The sequence below is a fragment of the Lynx rufus genome, unplaced genomic scaffold (assembly GCF_022079265.1).
Source record: "Lynx rufus isolate CCGP_SWC_20201006 ecotype Redwood Valley unplaced genomic scaffold, mLynRuf1.p SCAF_1, whole genome shotgun sequence".
Classification (NCBI taxonomy): Eukaryota; Metazoa; Chordata; class Mammalia; order Carnivora; family Felidae; genus Lynx; species Lynx rufus.
Genome location: NW_025814823.1, coordinates 143545411 through 143562922, shown reverse-complemented (window position 1 = coordinate 143562922; position 17512 = coordinate 143545411). Strand labels below are relative to the sequence as shown.

Here is a 17512-nt window from a genome sequence, read left to right as displayed (position 1 = left end):
ACCATAGAATTAAAGAGACCACCACAAAATTTTGTATCTTTTTCTTTATATTCTGAATGAAAGGCTCCTTCAGTAAGTCTATTTGATGATCTACATAAAACACGATTCCACATCAACTGTGATAGCAGGGATAAGAAATTCTACAATAAAGAAAGAAAATCCACATTATTGCTGGTATCTTATTTTCCTTAGCTTTAAAGTTATTGGCTTCTCAATGCTCGTGACAATAAAATAGGATGATATAGGAACTTCTGAAGATGTGTTTTAAAACCGTTGCATGGTTCTTAAGGAAAGAATCTTAAAGTTGCTTCTTGACTAAGGTTGACACAATGGGAAATTATATACGTTTATTTGTAAATAATCATACAGGAGACAAGGGTGTACAGGAGTGGTTTACAAAGTAATTCCTAGTGATATGGTATTTGGTCCTGTAACTCACAACCTGGAATTTCTGTCCTAAATTTGACTCTTCTCCAACCAATTAGAGAACTTTCAAGGTTACATAATTCCTTCCATAATCAGGATTCCCTGGAAAGCAGAATCTCCCCAGTATAAAAACCAAAAGCCAGAACTATGGCAACTAAATCAAGTTATCTGTCCACTTCGTCCAAATGCCTTTGACCTCCTAAACTCACTTCTTTTCTCCACAACGCAAAAAGTCCAAATCCTATATCCTGCTCACCGACTGTCAAAACTACTTGCGAGTTTTGAAAAGGACATTCCTTTTGATTAGGAATTAGATACCAACCCAGAGCTAAAAAAAAAAAAAAAAATCTTGTCATGTGGTTTGAAATGGCCATTTCTTAAATGACTGATAAATGGCCTGTTCCACCTAAAGCCTGTATGAAAGAGCATTTCCAGACTAGACATAATTGGGGCCATCACACCAACAAAATAATGTTACTACCACTGGCTAAATATTGTGAGCCTCTTCGCTGTACATATTAAAAGCCTTGTGGTAATAAACCGTCCAAGACAGAATTTACAAGAAGAGTATGTTACCTGTAATACAAAACACAGATTTAGTGTTCAATTATGATCTTCCCTCACAAAATCACACACCACATATCCGTCAACAAGTTCCCATTTCGCCTGAGTTTTAGTTTCTCTGTTTCTTTTCGGTTCACCCTATTGGTATCCGCAATCTAAGTACGTAACTCCTATTTTAAACAATGAGCTGAAGGAGAGAAAAGACGGTATTTGGATAATCAAGAAATTGTGAGACACATAAACCCCATCGTGCTCTGGCCTAGACAGATGACGAGTCTATCTACAAAGGCTGACCGGGAAATGAAGGGTACAACAATCTGACAGAGTCCTAGACTGAGCACTTCCCTGGAAAGTGAAGAACTGAGGCCCCTTTGATTAAAAGCCTTACATTTTAAATACTTAATCCAGATGTTTACCTTATTTTTTCACCACCCTCTGAAACTCCATGCAGGGGTCCCAACACGGTCTTCCTCTTTTGCTCCTAGACTGAGAACGGGGCGCCAGGAAAGGAAACGAGTGGAAAAAGTAAGCGGTCCTAAGATTCTTCAGAAAAGTGCAGCAGCCTTGGGGCCGCCCATATGTCTGGGACGTCTAAGAAAGATCGCCGGAACTTCCCACGCAAACATAACAGTGCGGTTTGAGGAAAAGTTCCCCGAGCCCCGCCCCCGACCTGGGCCTACACCATTGCGTCCCTTTCCGAAGCCCCCTAACTCACAGGTCTCCTCGGGGAAGGGCTAAGCAGGGCCTACTGGTACTGCCCGCCCAGGAGCTCCAAGGCCGGAGCAGCGAGAGCCCGGCGCGCTCGGTTGTCGCTTTCGCCGCAGCCAAAGCAGGTAGCGGCCCGCGTAAAAGCTAGGCCTGGCTCCGGATCCGGATCGCAACCTAAACCGCGGGCTCGGCGGCCGGGGAGGAGCGACACAAGAAAAGGCAGGGCCAGCAAGGGTGTGGGAGGTTCGGGGCGGTGGCAAGAAGCGGAAGACCAAAAAGTCACCGAAAAAGCGGCGTAGAAAGCCCTGTCAGAAACACCCGGAAGACTGTCGCGACCCGGATGGGAACAGCGAGCAGGGAGCGAAAGGTCACACTTCCGGCAGCCTCCCCGCCCGCCCCAGCAAGTGCTTTGCTTGAGTGCGCAGGCGCACAAATGCTACGGTCTGGGTTAGGACGGGGTGGCTGTTCAGCAGCTGCGAGCGCGAATGTGGAAGGGCTAGGCCTGCCCTGAGACAAGAGGGATCAGGCAGTCGGCGGTGGCCGGGCCGCGTTGTTCGGCTCTGGGCCGCGTCCGAGCTAATGCACAACGACTCCTGTGCACTTTTTAAAAAGTTAAGCACTTTTTACGGGTCCTTCGTGTCTCAGCTGGATGACTCCGCCCGAGAGGAGCTTTTCCTGACCCAGCTTTCCCTCACTCTTTTGCCATGATCTGTATTAAGTTTTGGTTATTTTCCTCCCTCCAGTGAAATGAAAGCAGCTTGGGGCTGAAATGCCTTATTGATCTCTACAGCCCGGACTCGGCGCCCTGTCCTTAATAATAGCTAACATTCCCTTATTCAACAAATATTTAATATTTCTACTGGAGTGAACTTTGGTGGTGGTGAAAATATCAACGTTGTTGGATTTGTTAATGTAAATCTGTTAACAATATACCTTTATTTTCTTTTTAATTCCTGTAGAATTTCTCATTTCTGAAGTTGGTAATTTGTATCCTCGTTCTTTTTTCCTGATCATTCTGGAGAGAGGCTTATCAACTTTACTGATCTCAAATCCCAAAGCCATCTTTTGCTTTCAAAGATTATATTTATTGTTTGTTTCCTATTTACTGATTTCTTCTCTTAGGTTTATTTCCTTTCTTTTGCTTTTTTTTTTTTTAATTTTTTAAGTTTTTTTTTTTAACTTACTAGTTTTTTAACTTGGAAACTGAGATCACTGATTACAGATGTTTCTTCTTTTGTAACTCAGTACTGCTTTAACTACATCTCACACGTTTTAATATATTTAATATGTTTAATATTAATGTTTAATATGTTTAATATATTATGTTTTCATTTTCCTTCATTTCAAAATACTTTATAATTTCCCCATAGATTTTTTTCTTTGACTCGTGGTTTATATGTAAGTGTATTATGTTGTCTCCAAAAATTGAGGAATTTTCCAGACATCTTTCTGTTACTGATTTCTAATTCAATTCCATTATTTAATAATCCAGTTAAAATACTTTCCATAATTTGAATCATTTTCAACTTACTGAGACTTATTCTGTGACTCATAATATAGTCTGCCTTGGTAAATATTCGATGTGCATTTAAGATGAATGTGTATTGATACAATTGTTGGGTGAAATGTTCTACAAATATCAATCACATCAAATTGGTTGATACTATTGTTCAAATCTTCTAAATCCTAGAGGATTTAGAATATGTTTTTTGTCTACTTACCCAATTAATTATTGAGAGGAGTATTGAACTCTCCAACTATAATTATGGATTCTTCTAATTCTACTTGTTCTATCAGGTTTGCCCCATGTATTTTGAACTCTGCTGTTAGTTGCATAAACTATTTTTTGCATTTGTAATTGTTCTATTATTTTTTTAATATAATTTATTGTCAAGTTAACTAACATACAGTGTGTACAGTGTGCTCTTGGCTTTGGGATTTTGTTCTGTTATTTAGATTAATTTATCCTTAATGAAATTGATTGTGAAAAGTATTTTCTCATTATGAAATGATCTATTTTATAAATCATCCACTTTATAAAATCTCTTTTTCTCCTGGTAATATTTTTTTGCTCTAAAGTGTACTTTCTCTGATGGTAATGTAGCCACTCCAGCTTTCTTTTTTTGTAGAGTTAACAGGATGTATTTTTAAAAGAAAACTTCCAATTCTGCCAAAGTCCTCCTGGTACTCAAACCCAAGAGGTTACAAGAAAACTACAGACCAATATACTTATAAACAGATGCAAAAATTCTTAACAAAATTCCTGCTGTTTTTATTCTAATATATGTAAGAAAGATAACACATCATGACCAAAAGGGGAATTATCCCAGCAATTAGGTTGAATTAATAGAAAATCAAACACTATAATTCACTATATTAACTAAGAAAAATTGTATCATCATTTTAATAGATGCAGCAAAAGCACTGGACAAAACCCAATATCCATTCCTAGGAATTCAAGGAAACTTCTTCAACTTGATAGAAAGCATCTATAAAAGGCACCATACTTAATGGTAAAGAACTAAATGTTTTCAGCAAAGATGAGGAACAGGGCAAGGATTTCTGTACTCACCACTTCTTCAGCATTGTAGTAGGGGGTCTAGCCTGTGCAATGGGCAAGAAAAAGATATAAAAGGCATCCGAATTGAAAAGCAAAAAGTAAAACTGGTTTTATTTGCAGATAATATGATCTGTGGTGAAAATCCTACAGAATCTACAAAAGCTACTGGAACTGTTAATGAGATCATCAAGATCACAGGATATAAAATCAATATACTAAAGTCAATTGTATTTGTATTATACTAACAATACACAATCTGAAATTGGAATTTAAAATATCATTTAAACTAGCATCAAAAATGTGAAATATATCAGGGTAAGTTTGATAAAAGATATTCAAGTTGTACACTGAAAATACAAAATATGCTGAGAGAAATGTAAGAAGACACAAGCAGAAAGATATAACATGTTCATGGTTTAGAAGAGCCAAAACTTTAAAAATGTCAGTTCTCCAAATTAATCTGTAAATTCAATACAATCCCGATCAAAATCCCAGCAGGCTTTTTTAGTAATTGACAAAAGGATTCTAAAATTTATATGGAGAGGCAAAGGACCTAGAACAACCAAAACAACTTTGAGAGTGAAGAGCAAAGTTGCAGAACTTACACTAAATTACCTGATTTCACTATTTACTATAAAGCTACATTAACCCAGAAGATATAGTATTGGTGTAAAGAAAGAGAAACAGATCAATAAAACTGACCAAATCCTATTCAATGAAACTGAATAGAGTTTTTAAAAAGTGCCAAAGTTGTTGATTTCAACAAAGGACAGAGGCAATTCAGTAATTGTGACTGTATTAGTGACTTCACTAATAATGCTGAAACATTTGGGTGTTCATAGGTGAAATGAATAAATTAATTAATTAGTTAAATATTGTGTTGGAAGTTAAATATTGTGTGGGAAAACACAAAATAGGTCATACATCTAAACATAAAACTTAAAGCTTGTGGAAGAAAACAGGGAAAAATAACTGTGAACTTAGGCTAAACAAAGATTTCTTGGGTATAATACCTAAAGCACTATCCTTAAAAGACAAAAAGTAATAAATTGAACTTCATCATTCAATAGTTAAAAGAAATTAAGTATTTCTTCAAAGGACACTAAGAAAATGAAAAAACTAGCCAAAAACAGAAGAAAATATCTAGAAATCACATATCTGATAAAGAATTTGTATCCAGAATGTATATTTTGAAAATCTCTCATACCTCAAAAACAAAAAACAAAAAATTCTCATATCTTAATAAGAAAATGAGCAACCCAATAAACAATTGAGCATAAAGTTTGAATAGACACTTCACCAGAGAGGTCATATAAATGGCAAATAAGTGCATGAAAAGATACTCAACATCATGAGTAATTAGAGAATATACAAATTAAAACCACAGTGAAATATCACCACCTACCTATTTCATGGTAAAATGAAAAAGACTAGCCATACCAACTATGGTTGCAATGTGGAGTGATTGGAACTCTCATAACCACTAATGAGAATGTGAAATGTTACATCCTCTTAGGAAAATTCTTCGGCGATTTCTTAAAAAGTTAAACGTATATTTACATGTGACCTAGACATTACACCCCTAGATATATATCCAAAAGAAATGAAAGCATTTGTTTACACAAAGACTTGTACACACGTCATAGCAGTTGTGTTCATAATAGGCAAGAACTGGAAACAACACAAATGTCTGCCAACAGGTAAACGAATAAACAATTCATGATATATCCATACAATGGAATACTAAGAGTAAAAACAAATTTACTTTTGATATACTTGCAACATGGTTAATCTCAATTATGGTCAGTGAAAGAAATTGAGCAAAAAATAGTACATACTGTATGATCCCATTCACATAAAATTCCAGGACATGAAAACTAATCCTTAGAGAGAAAACAAGTCAGTGGGAGCCTGGAGAATGAGTTGGGGTGAAGGGTTGAATGTAGGGAGAATGTAGAAGGGAGAGAATATAGAGGATTAGAAGAGAACTTTCATGAGTGATACTCACATTAATTATCTTGATTGTTGTAATATTTTCATGTGTATATACATGTGTAGAAATGTGTAGCTTATTATGAGTCAATTATACCTCCAACAAGCTGTGATGTTTTTTTTTTTTTTTAAGGGAAAATCTATTGGTCCATGTTGCACTTTCAGTGAATCTCTTAAACTGTAAACTCTTAAAATGTAATTTTAACATCCCACAGTGGTCAATTGGAAATATTCGTTCACTGAGTTATGTAGATCTTCCAAATGTTGACATATTTCATCCTATGCTATCTAAATACCACATTTGTTACTATCACTTCCAATCTCATCGGAAGAATCTAAGTACCCTCCTTAAGAACACTGTTCAGTTAAATTGTAATTTATTTTTAAACAGCAACAGAAGGATAGTGAAGAATATAAGGACTATTGATTTGTGCCAGTGGTGTTCAACTAGAGGTGATTTTGCTCCCAGAGGCTATTTAACAATATTCGGAGACATTTTGGGTTGACACAACTTGGGACTAGAGGTGGTTGCTACTGGCATCTGATGACTAGAAGCCAGAGATGCTACTAAAGTTTCCAATAATCAATACACAGGACAACCCCTTCAATAGTATTATCCAACCCAATATTCCATTGTGTCATATACCACATTTTGTTTATCCAATCACCAGCTGATGGACATTTGGGTGTCCCCCTTTTGACTGTTACAAATAATGTTGCTATAACCATTCATGTGTAAGTTTCTGTTTAAACACATCTTGGGGCGCTTGAGTGGCTCACTCAGTTAAGAGTCTGACTTTGTCTTGGGTCGTGATCTCATGGTTCATGGATTCAAGCCCTGCCTTGAGCTCTGTGCTGACAGCTCAGACCCTGGAACCTGCTTCGGATTCTGTGTCTCCCTCTCTCTCTGCCCCTCCCCTGTTCACACTCTGTCTGTCTGTCTGTCTCTCTCAAAGAAATAAACATTAAAAATTTTTAAAAACCTATGTCTTCAATTATCTTAGGTATATACTTAAGAGTGAAATTGCTAGGCCATGTGATAACTCTGTTTAATTTTTTGAGGAACTGCTGACTCTTTTCCAAAATGGCTGCACCATTTGCATCCCCATCAGCTGTGTATGAGTATTCCAATTTTTCCACATACTTGCCAACATTTATTACTGTCTCTCTTTTTTATTATAGCCATCTTAGTGGATGTGAGGTAGTATTTTGTGGTCTACAATGATTTGCTTTTGAACTATCAAAGCTAAAGTTAAAACAATAAAAAAACATAAATTCTTACTATTATTTTGAAAATAATTTTGACTACACGGCTCCTAAAACACACTTTGAAAATGGCTGGAGCAGGGTATGGCAGAAGTCCTAACAAGAATTGATAGCAAAGAGATTTATTGGGAGCTTACTATATGCCAGGCACCTTGCTAAGCAATTTACATAAATTATGTCTTATGCTCTGATTAACAGTCCTCTAAGATTGCTACTTTCATTATCTTCACTGTACATGTAAAAAAATTAAGTCTTAGTGAAGTCAAGCAACTTTGCTCAATATCCCACAAAAAGGCCAAAGATAAGATTTGAATCTCAATAGCTAGACTCTGCACTCTATGCCTCCTCCTTTAGCATAGCATAGGCCCCTCTCTGACTCAAAGCTCTGCTTTGGGACGTAGGGAAGAAGGGCAGGACTAAGGGACTCAAGAGCTTTTGATGATGTGGTTTTGTAGTTGTCGATTTTATATTTGCCTGTTGAGCATCTTGAACTTTTCCATGATGTGGAGTCTACTCTAACTTCTAGGTTCCTTCATCTTTGTCTTACTCACTTACATTCCCGTTCTTATCTCCCTAACACTCTCTGTTGTATCTGATGAAAATTTTGGTTTCCAGAAAGGAGATGGGGATGGAGAAATAGGTCATTTAGAGAGAAGTTGGCAATCACCAGTGTATATAAATAGCTCTCTAGGCCCAGAAGAGACATTCTTTAGATTCTACCCACTGAAATAGTAGAAAGAATTTACAACCAGGTGCCAGAAGTTCTTCTTTCCTCATGCATGAGTGTATTTTAACACATTTCCAAAATCCGTCTTCAAAGCCTCACCACTTTTGATTCGCTTTGATACATATTAAAAGGAAAGATGCGGGGCACCTGAGTGGTTCAGTTGCTTAAGCGTCTGACTCTCGCTTTTGGCTCAGGTCGTGATCTCATGGTTGGTGGGATCCAGCCCTGCACTGGGCTCTGCGCTGACATTGCGGAGCCTGCTTGGGATTCTCTCCCTGCCCCTCCCCTGCACACGCATGCTCTCGTGCTCTCTCTCAACATAAATGGATGAACATTTTTTAAAAAGTTAAAAACAAAAGTAAAGATGCAACATCTCCCTAAGACAAAATGAAATAAAGACGCTCCAGAGAAAATAAGGTTAAGCTGAAATCTGCAAGTTATCCTGCAGTGTGAGGCTGCAGTGCTTTGATTTGGACGTGGTAAAGTGCAGAATAGAAGAGAATGGATAAAAATAATGACTACTCTTGTACTTTGTATTTATTATCTGCCATTTCACCCAAGGCATCTTGTGCCTCTTGGGGAAGCAATGGTAAAGAAGATCCACCCAGTTTCTACCTTCGTGTAGATGACCGTTCAGAGACAATAACCTTTACAAATTTAGAAAACAGAAACTTAATTTTTACGGTGGTAACAGAGAAAAGGAACATACGTGTCTCTATAAGAGCAAATAACTGGGGGATCCAACCTATTATGGAGGCTGTGCTGGCTATGGACATGCACTTCTAAGCTCTCCTATGTGAGGAGCATAGTTGACTGACAACCCCAGATACTGCCTCTCCAGACCTACCACGTTTGGAGTGGAGGCTATGCCTCTCCTGAGCCTCAACCAGCCAATGACTGAGCACAGCAGAGATACTATTGCCAGTCCATCCCTACAGGACACAGAACTCCTCTAATGGGCAATTCTGGCTTCAGAACTCCCCACTGGCATAGCCAACACTTTCTTAGTACTGCAATCTTTTCCTACCCGATTCTCCTTTCTCCCTCTCCTTCAACAGATGTCAGACTTGCATTGGAATCCGAGTCTTTCTCTGCTTACTCTTGCTTTCTCTCCTTTATCTTCCTCAGGGATCTCCTCTAATAAATCTCTTGCACATCTAATCCTAACCTGATATTAGTTTCTTGGAGGACCTGAGCTAACACAGAGGATTTCTGTGAGAAAAGTGCCATTTAAACTGAGATCTAAAGGAATAGAAGTTAGATTAAAAAAAAAACAAAAAAACAAAAAAACAAAAAAAAAACTTGAGGGAAGAAAAAGAACAGTCCTGAGTTAGACCAGAGCTTGGCACAGTGCCTGGCACTTTCTTAGTGTTCAATGAGTATTACTTGATTAAATGGAATGCAAAGTGCTTAGTGTGTGGCATGTAATTATTCCTCATAAGCAATTTTACAAAAGGAGTTCTATTATTATCTCTATTTTACAAATGACAAAACTGAGGATCAGATCCGTAAAGTAACTTGTCCAAGGTCAGGCAGAAGTTCAAAGTACAGCTGGGATACGAACAGGTTTGTTTGTTTCCAAGCTTGTTATTTTTAACTGTTTTCCTACCAAGATATGCTGGCTCTCTTCAGAAGAATTGAAAATGGACTTTCAAAAGAAAATACCTGTAGGGTCCTCTGGGTGGCTCAGTCGGTTAAGTATGTGGCTTCGGCTCAGGTTATGATCTTGCAGTTTGTGGGTTCAAGCCCCGCGTTGGGCTCTGTACTGACAGCTCAGAGCCTGGAGCCTGCTTCGGATTCTGTGTCTCCCTCTCTGTCTGCCCCTCCCCAGCTCACACTCTGTCTCTCTGTCTCTCTCTCTGCCTCTCAAAACTAAATAATCATTAAAAAAAGAAAAAAAGAAAATACCTATAATATATTTTTTAAATTCATAATCCATCCAAAGGCCACCACCTCTTCTAAAAACAGATCAGACACATCCTGAGTTACCCTGGGGATGTGTATGAAAGTCAGGAGGTAACTGAATAGAAGTTCATTAATGGAGTCTATGTTATAAGCAGGGTTCTACAGTTAGAGAAATAAAAGGTTCAAAAAGATTCAAAGAAATTATAGAAAGTTCCTCTTTATTAAGTAATGTCATATGGAAATCCATAGATGTCTTTCTATTTAGGAGGTAATGGCAGAAACCAGAGGTACAGGATATGGTTAGATGATTATTACAGGATTAAAACTCTTCAAACTTACCAATTTTTTTCTATCCAGTGTGATTCTGTATAGGTCATGGGTACACTTTCAAAGTGCATTCTTCTGTATGCAATTTGAGAACATATACTGGTTCCTGAGATGAACAGTGTTCTTGAGAATTCAAAATACAATTCTCCATAATTTTCTCTCTAATGAATTTATTGTAGAACAATCTGAGTGATTAGAGAGTATCAGAACTAAAACAAAGTTTAGCAACTATTGCCCTATTTTACGTGTAAGAAAACAATGGATGTCATAAAGATAGAAAAGGAAATAAATTCATATGTTCTAAATCATTTTAGGTATATCAGCGTGTAATTTCAACCTTGATATTGCCTGAGTATAGACAGTACAATCAAAGAAGGCAATTGCAAATTCTACATGAATACATTTTGAATGTAATTCTCTATTCACTCACTTGGAGAGAGCCCTCAGGAATTTCAAGGTGAAATTACTGTCATAGGTTCTCATGCCTTCAGAAATTACTATGATAAAATATAAATCTGAACAACAATTTGCTCAGAGGGATAAGTGGCTGATTTGGAGAGGTAGGGTACTAACGGGATCTATTGCTTTCTATGATTATAAAAGTAATGAAGGTTTATTGGATAAATTTTGGAAAATACAGAAATGTATTAAGGAAATAAAAAATTTTAATTCATAAGATACAATATAAGTGAAATCTATGAGCCTGAAAGTTGCTGTTTAAAAGGCTAACTTTATGGGACACCTGGGTGGCTAAGTCGGTTAAACAACTGACTCTTGATATCAGCTTATGTCATGATCTCACAGTTGTGGGATCAAGCCTCAGCATGGAGCCCACTTGGGATTCTTTCTTTCCCTCTATCTCTGCCCCTCCTGTGCTCACACTCACTCTCTCTCTCTCTCTCTCTCTCTCTCAATACAAATAAATAAACTTAAAAAAATAAACAAAAGGTTAATTTTATGAAGACAAAAATAAGAATTATAATAAATGCCAATCAATGTCTCAGTTTTTATCATCATGAATGTTTTTTTAAACAGGTATGATTTAACATGGCCCAGATTAATGTCACCGTCTTTAACTTTTGTTACTTTGAAAACTAAAGAACCGTACAATATAAAATGGTATTCTAAGAGATTCAAAGTAAAAGATAAGAAAGAGTAACTTACTAGGCATTAAAGATCTAAAACATCTTGTTAGTTGTAGGTGCCAAATAACTGGACAAGATAACTGTAATTAAATGAATTAATTAGACCAAAAAACTAACTTTTTAAATTGATCCAATAGTCATTTTTAGAATAGCATTTGATTTTTCTAAACTGAGTCCTGAAATTATATGGATATGTAGCCTTCTCAGGGTCAACAGATTTTAGGGAATGTAAAAGAATAAAGTCATTATCACCAAACCTTCTTTACAAAGTCCATCAGTTACAATTTGTTTCAAGTTTTCTCTCTTTGATCTTGTTTCTTTCCTCCCTGGAAAGGTCTTCACTCACTAGTTCATTTGTTCATTCCGTTTAAGCAGTCATTCAGTTAATCAACAAGTATTTACTGAGCACCTATTATTTGCCAGATTCTCTTCTAGGCAGAGAGGCAAGAACGACTATTAGGGAGGTGGAGGATGGTGGTAACAAAAACATGAATAGAAAAGACAGTTAATGGAAAAGGAGCCCAAAGTTCAAAATCAAGCAGTATGTGAACAAGATTAAACCTCAACAAGAGCTACAAAAGTGTTATCAAGAAACAGAGTTTCATTCAAAAAAAAAAAAAAATTCCTCAAAAGGAAAAGTGGAGAAAAGGGCTGGAAGAAAAGTGAATTTATTGTAGGGAAAGATACTTCTCATAAGTATCAGAATGCAATGCTTCAGTTTCTAAATGTTTCTATTTGTATTCTGCGTAGCTTTATACCACATTCTTCCCTTAAAATTTCTTCTTAGGAAGCTCCACTCAGAGAAGAATTTTTCAGGGTAATGTTAACCAGATGGCTTTTTCTAATCTTCCCCAGAAAAAAATGCAAAGTAGGGTTTGCAAGTAACACTGCCACCTACAAGTAAGTACTTTGGAAAAAAAATGACTGAAACTCCAATCATCTGGCTAGATGTCCAAGCTGCCAGAAATCTAAGAATAAGACTTTGCAGTGTGGCTTTTGGTTTACAGAAAATAGAAATGTGATGAAAATAAAATAAGAAAAGAAAAATAACTTCAAAGTCTTGGCATCCTTCAAAAACAAAAAGTCTATTTGTCTCTGTATTTTGTCTTTATATTAGCTACATCTTTCCAGTCATATGAGATCCTTGGCCAAGTTACTTAAACACCTCTGCATCTAAATTTCCTTACCTGCATAGGGATATTACAATGGCAGCTGCTTCTTTTTATGAGGATTAAATTCTGACTATTTACTAAGAATGAATGGCTAAACTTCGAAGTGCCTAGATCCGACTCTTGATCTTGGTTCAGGTCATGATCTCACTGTTCCTGGGATCGAGCCCCATGTTGGGCTCTGCATTGGCAGCATGGAGCCTGCCTGGGATTCTCTCTCTCCCTCTCTCTCTGCCTCTCCCCTGTGCTTGCTCTCTCTCTCTCTCTCTCTTTCTCAAAATAAATAAATAAACTTTTAAAAACCCACTTTAATATACTAATATATGTCAACTATACTTCAATAATTAAAAAAAAACATTTGTTTAAAACCACTTTGAAAAACACTACGACATTTCAAATAAACTAGAATGTGCACATGTTTACAATCCAGCAATCCTTCTCCTGAATATATACCCTAAAGAAATTCTTACCCAAGAGATATGTTTAATTATGCTAACACTGCCATTTTTTCAAATAGAAAACTGGTAACTCAAATATCAAGCAACTGAATCAATAAATTGCAGTTTATTCATAAAATGGAATAAAATATAGCAGTGAAAATAAATTAGTGTTACATATGTCAACATAGATGAACATCAAAAACCTATATGTTGAAGAAAAAAAGAACATGTTTCAGGAGAGAAGAATTATATGCTTCCACTCATACAAAGTTCAAAAACATGCAAAGCTAAACAATCTGTTACTTAAGAGTACATTCATATGTAGTAAAACTGTAAAGAAAAACAAAGAAATGATAAATACAAAATTCAGGATAGAAGATAGTCATGGGGAAGAGGAGGAAAGAAGAGGGATGAGATAGTGCAGGGACAGAAGGTAGGACATAGAGTGATAATATTCTATTTCTTAAGTGGGGTGGAGCATATCTGGGTGTTCACTTATTATTGTTATGGTTGTTATTTATACTTTACATCTATGTTATGCCTAATAATAAAAATTTTTTAAACCAGAAATTATACATCATAAGAAATGTTTGATTAATGTGAGATTTAAAAGTTTTACAAACATCAAAAATCTAGTTAAAGTGATCTGAACATAATCTCAGAGAGACCCTATTGAATTGAAATATTACTAATATAATCAATTGTTCAGTAGACACTTGGTCTTGAAACTATTTGTCATTCTTTTGTGGTAAGAATTTGAATTTTATTAAAAAAAAGAATTTGAATTTTATACACATAAATTCTAGTTTTACAGAATTGCTGGTGACTGAATGAGAGTACCAGATTTCTTTGAATACCCCTGAAGTTTTTATCTTATTGTTCTCCCCTTATCTTTATATACATGGGGACACTTGTGAATTAATTTTCTCTAATTATTATTTCTTTATGAAAATGGTCTCCACCAGAAAGTCAATTTTTAGTGCTGGTGTTGGAACTGTAGAAAAAGAGAAACAGCCTAATTTAAAAGTGATTCCTAACTAGAAGTTTTATCAAGAAAAAAAAAATAAAAAGCTATCATGAAATTTGTAATTTGAAGGTTTCTGAAAGTGCCAAGATACATACCCCAAGAATGAAAGGAGAATGAATTATACAAAGGAAGTTATAGCATGACTGTGCTAAGAAGGAGTAATTCTGAGGGAAATCTGATAGAAGACAAGTTAAATTAATTCATTTATATAATGTAATGAATATTATAAAAGTTTTTTTTTTTTTTTGAGAAAGATTGAGAAGCTGGCCCATATGATCCGCTATCACTATTTCTTGGCTTTCTTGTGCTTAAATTTTTTAAATTTAAATTAAGCAGTAATTCATGAACATATTCTTAATGTAAAAACTTTCAACAGTATGAACTGAAAAGTCCCCCTGATTTATCATCCTTAATAATTCTTGAATACTCCTCTCAGTTAACTATTAATTGTGGTCTTTATGTAAATGGTATCATGCAGTATAATAAGTACTGCATCTTACTTTAATTCAATACACAAGCTCAAAGATTTTGTCTGTTTTTCTCCCTACTCTATCCCCAGCACTATTTATTCATTTAACAAATATTTATTAAATATGAACTATGTACCAGGCTCAAGTTGGAAATACTTAGTTGAGTTTTCTGCTGAGTTCCATTTCCTCCAAATCTTTCAGCATAGCCCTTAGTTCTGATTCTACAGTTTGCTAGGGTTTACAAGCCGGTATTATCCCAAGGATAGGATCATTGCTGGCCCACAAGGTGCTTTTATGCTACTTGAAAAAAGGCGTTCTTCTCCCACGAACCTTATCACATACATGCCAGGGCCACATAGCCAGCACTGCACCATGTTTGGTGAGCAGAACTCAGCCTGATTTTCTCCCCCAGTGAACACTCCAATGCAGGTACAACCTATTCAACTACATAAAGCAGCCCTACCCAAGAAAACTAGCTAAGAGATGCCGACTTCTCTTTCATTTTTTTGAACCTGGCTATCATCAAAGAGGCTTTTCCTTTACCTCTGCTATTTTCACTGTTAACTTGTATACTACACAGCTGTAGGTGTCCATAATTTGCCATGAAGAAAAGCGGCACCAATCAGCTCTTTTAAATATAAGCTCTGTGGCTCAAAGAGCATGCTTTGTCAGTAAAATGAACCCAGATACCTTGGCCATTACAGTTTGGTTTGGCTTGGACTGAGAACTGCTTCACAAGCCAGAAATGACCTTCTCTGGGCTACGTATAAGGGACACTGGGTGCCTGAGGCGACGTCACCCAGTTTCAGCAGCCCAATTTCTGTTGATGCTGAAAAGCCAATCAAAGTCACTGTACTTTGATTGAGAACTGTACGTAATAGATGAATAAAGGACACATTACTCCAGTTTAGTTAACCCAAGTGATACTGAGCAATTCATGATTTTTAGTGATACTCAAAGCTGCAAATATCCCATTGCAGGGAAATTTGGGACACAAGACCACCTTCCTTGTACAAAAGCTCCAACAGAGAATGAAATCTGTATGACTCTTCCCAAAAGGTATCTGCCTGGCACACTAACTGGTCATTCCCCCAGCAGTGAAGTATAAAAACTGTCTGGTATCATTTTCCAAGTTCTGCTTTTCTCTCCAACCAGACGCAAACTTCCTCAAGAGAGCTTCCTTGTGAGTTCTTTAACGGCTGGCAGAGTGCTGAACACACACATAACAAAAATTCAATACTTAAGAGGCTGAATAACTTTTAAAAATTGTGAATAACTCAGCCTAAAACATTTAGGTATAAAGTAACATATAACCATTATAAAAATGTAAACAACCTAAGTTGGAATTCATGTGTGGTTTTTTTTTCCTGCTCCCAGCTGTCTGCAACCAAGGATTATCAGTGTTAACGTGTGTTACATGATCTCCGACACCATTTTATATGCACAGACATAGTAATTTGTGAAGTTTATTCCTTATATTAAAATGGAATCACATCTTGTTCTGTAACCTGATTTTTTTAATTAAATAATTTTTTTTGGTCTGTTCTTCATGTCCCTGTGTGTGTGTGTGTGTGTGTCTGTGTATGTGTATGTTCACCTCATTGTTTTAGATGGCTGCTAAGTATCCCTCCCAGAGTATGAACATGTCTTTATTTATTTATTGTTTTTTAATAGATTTTTTAAAATTCATTTATTTTTGAGAGAGAGAGAGAGAGAGAGAGAGAGTGCGCGCACGTGCGCACAAGTGGGGGAGGGGCAGAGAGAGTAGGGGAGAGAGAGAGAGAGAGAGAGAGAGAGAGAGAGAGAGAGAATCCCAAGCAGGCTCTGCACTGTCAGTGGGGAGCCCTATGCGGGGCTCAAACTCATGAACTGCAAGATCACGAACTGAGCTGACCCTGGACATTTGACCAACTGAGCCACCCAAGCACCCCTGTCATAATTTCTTTAAATAACCTTCTGTGGTTGAATCTTTAAGTAGTCTTCAAGTTTTCATTACTATGAATAATGCAATGAACACCCTTGTACATATATTCTTGCACCCTTTGAGAGTCTTTCTGGAGGCTAAAGACCCAGATGTGGAATTACTGGGTACAGTTGTAAAGATGTTTTGAAAAGGACACTCAGAACTCTGCTACTTCTGATCTGTTACTCCGAGTACGCCAATTCAACTCCCCAAGATTCTATCTGATCTGTAAGACAAGGGAAAATCTCAGTAGGTTTCATAGGATTGTTGTGAAAATCAAATAACAAAACTAAAGCTTCATGGTTGATTAATAATAGGTTTGAGGTCAGTTTTAGTAGGTTGGGAGCATTTCCTTAGCTCTTCCTAATCTGCTAAGTCTCGTTAGATGACTTGCCAGTTCTTAGCAGTCAGCTGACATGTTCCTCTTTGGAATATAGAATAGGGAACTAAGTAGAAGAATATTATGGAAATGAAATAGACCAAACAATGCATTCTGTAGAAATAGGTCTTGCTCTTTAGAAAGATGAAGTCATGATTCCAGATTCGATCATCCTTCGAAAAATGTGAAAGTGACCCATAGTAACCTCCAAAAAAGAATACAAAGAAAACATCTGTTCTAGAGTCCTATAAGGTTGTAGGCAGAGAAGGCTACAAGACCTTTATAATCCAGACAGTCAATCTTGAAACACCTTAAAATGGTTTAAAAAGTACTTGTGCCACTAATCTTGTTATCAGAAGACCTGAGTTTGAATTCTGACTTTGCCACTAACTAGTCTGTGAGCAAATGATAAGCTCTCAGAGTTTGAGTGTTTTTTCAAAACGG

At 36.6% G+C, this 17512-nt stretch overlaps 1 protein-coding gene across 2 annotated transcripts in view; it reads right to left on the bottom strand.

Moving 5' to 3' along the window:
- Nucleotides 1-2027, bottom strand: part of TENT2 (terminal nucleotidyltransferase 2) — a 71478-nt gene extending 69451 nt beyond the window's left edge. For both annotated transcript variants that reach the window (XM_047088452.1, XM_047088460.1), the window contains exons 1-2: nucleotides 1706-2027; nucleotides 1407-1476 (exon numbers count right to left, since the gene is read on the bottom strand). The gene's annotated coding sequence lies outside the window, so the exon portion shown is untranslated. The remainder of the gene's footprint in view (nucleotides 1-1406; nucleotides 1477-1705) is intronic.
- Nucleotides 2028-17512: the final 15485 nt, after the last annotated feature.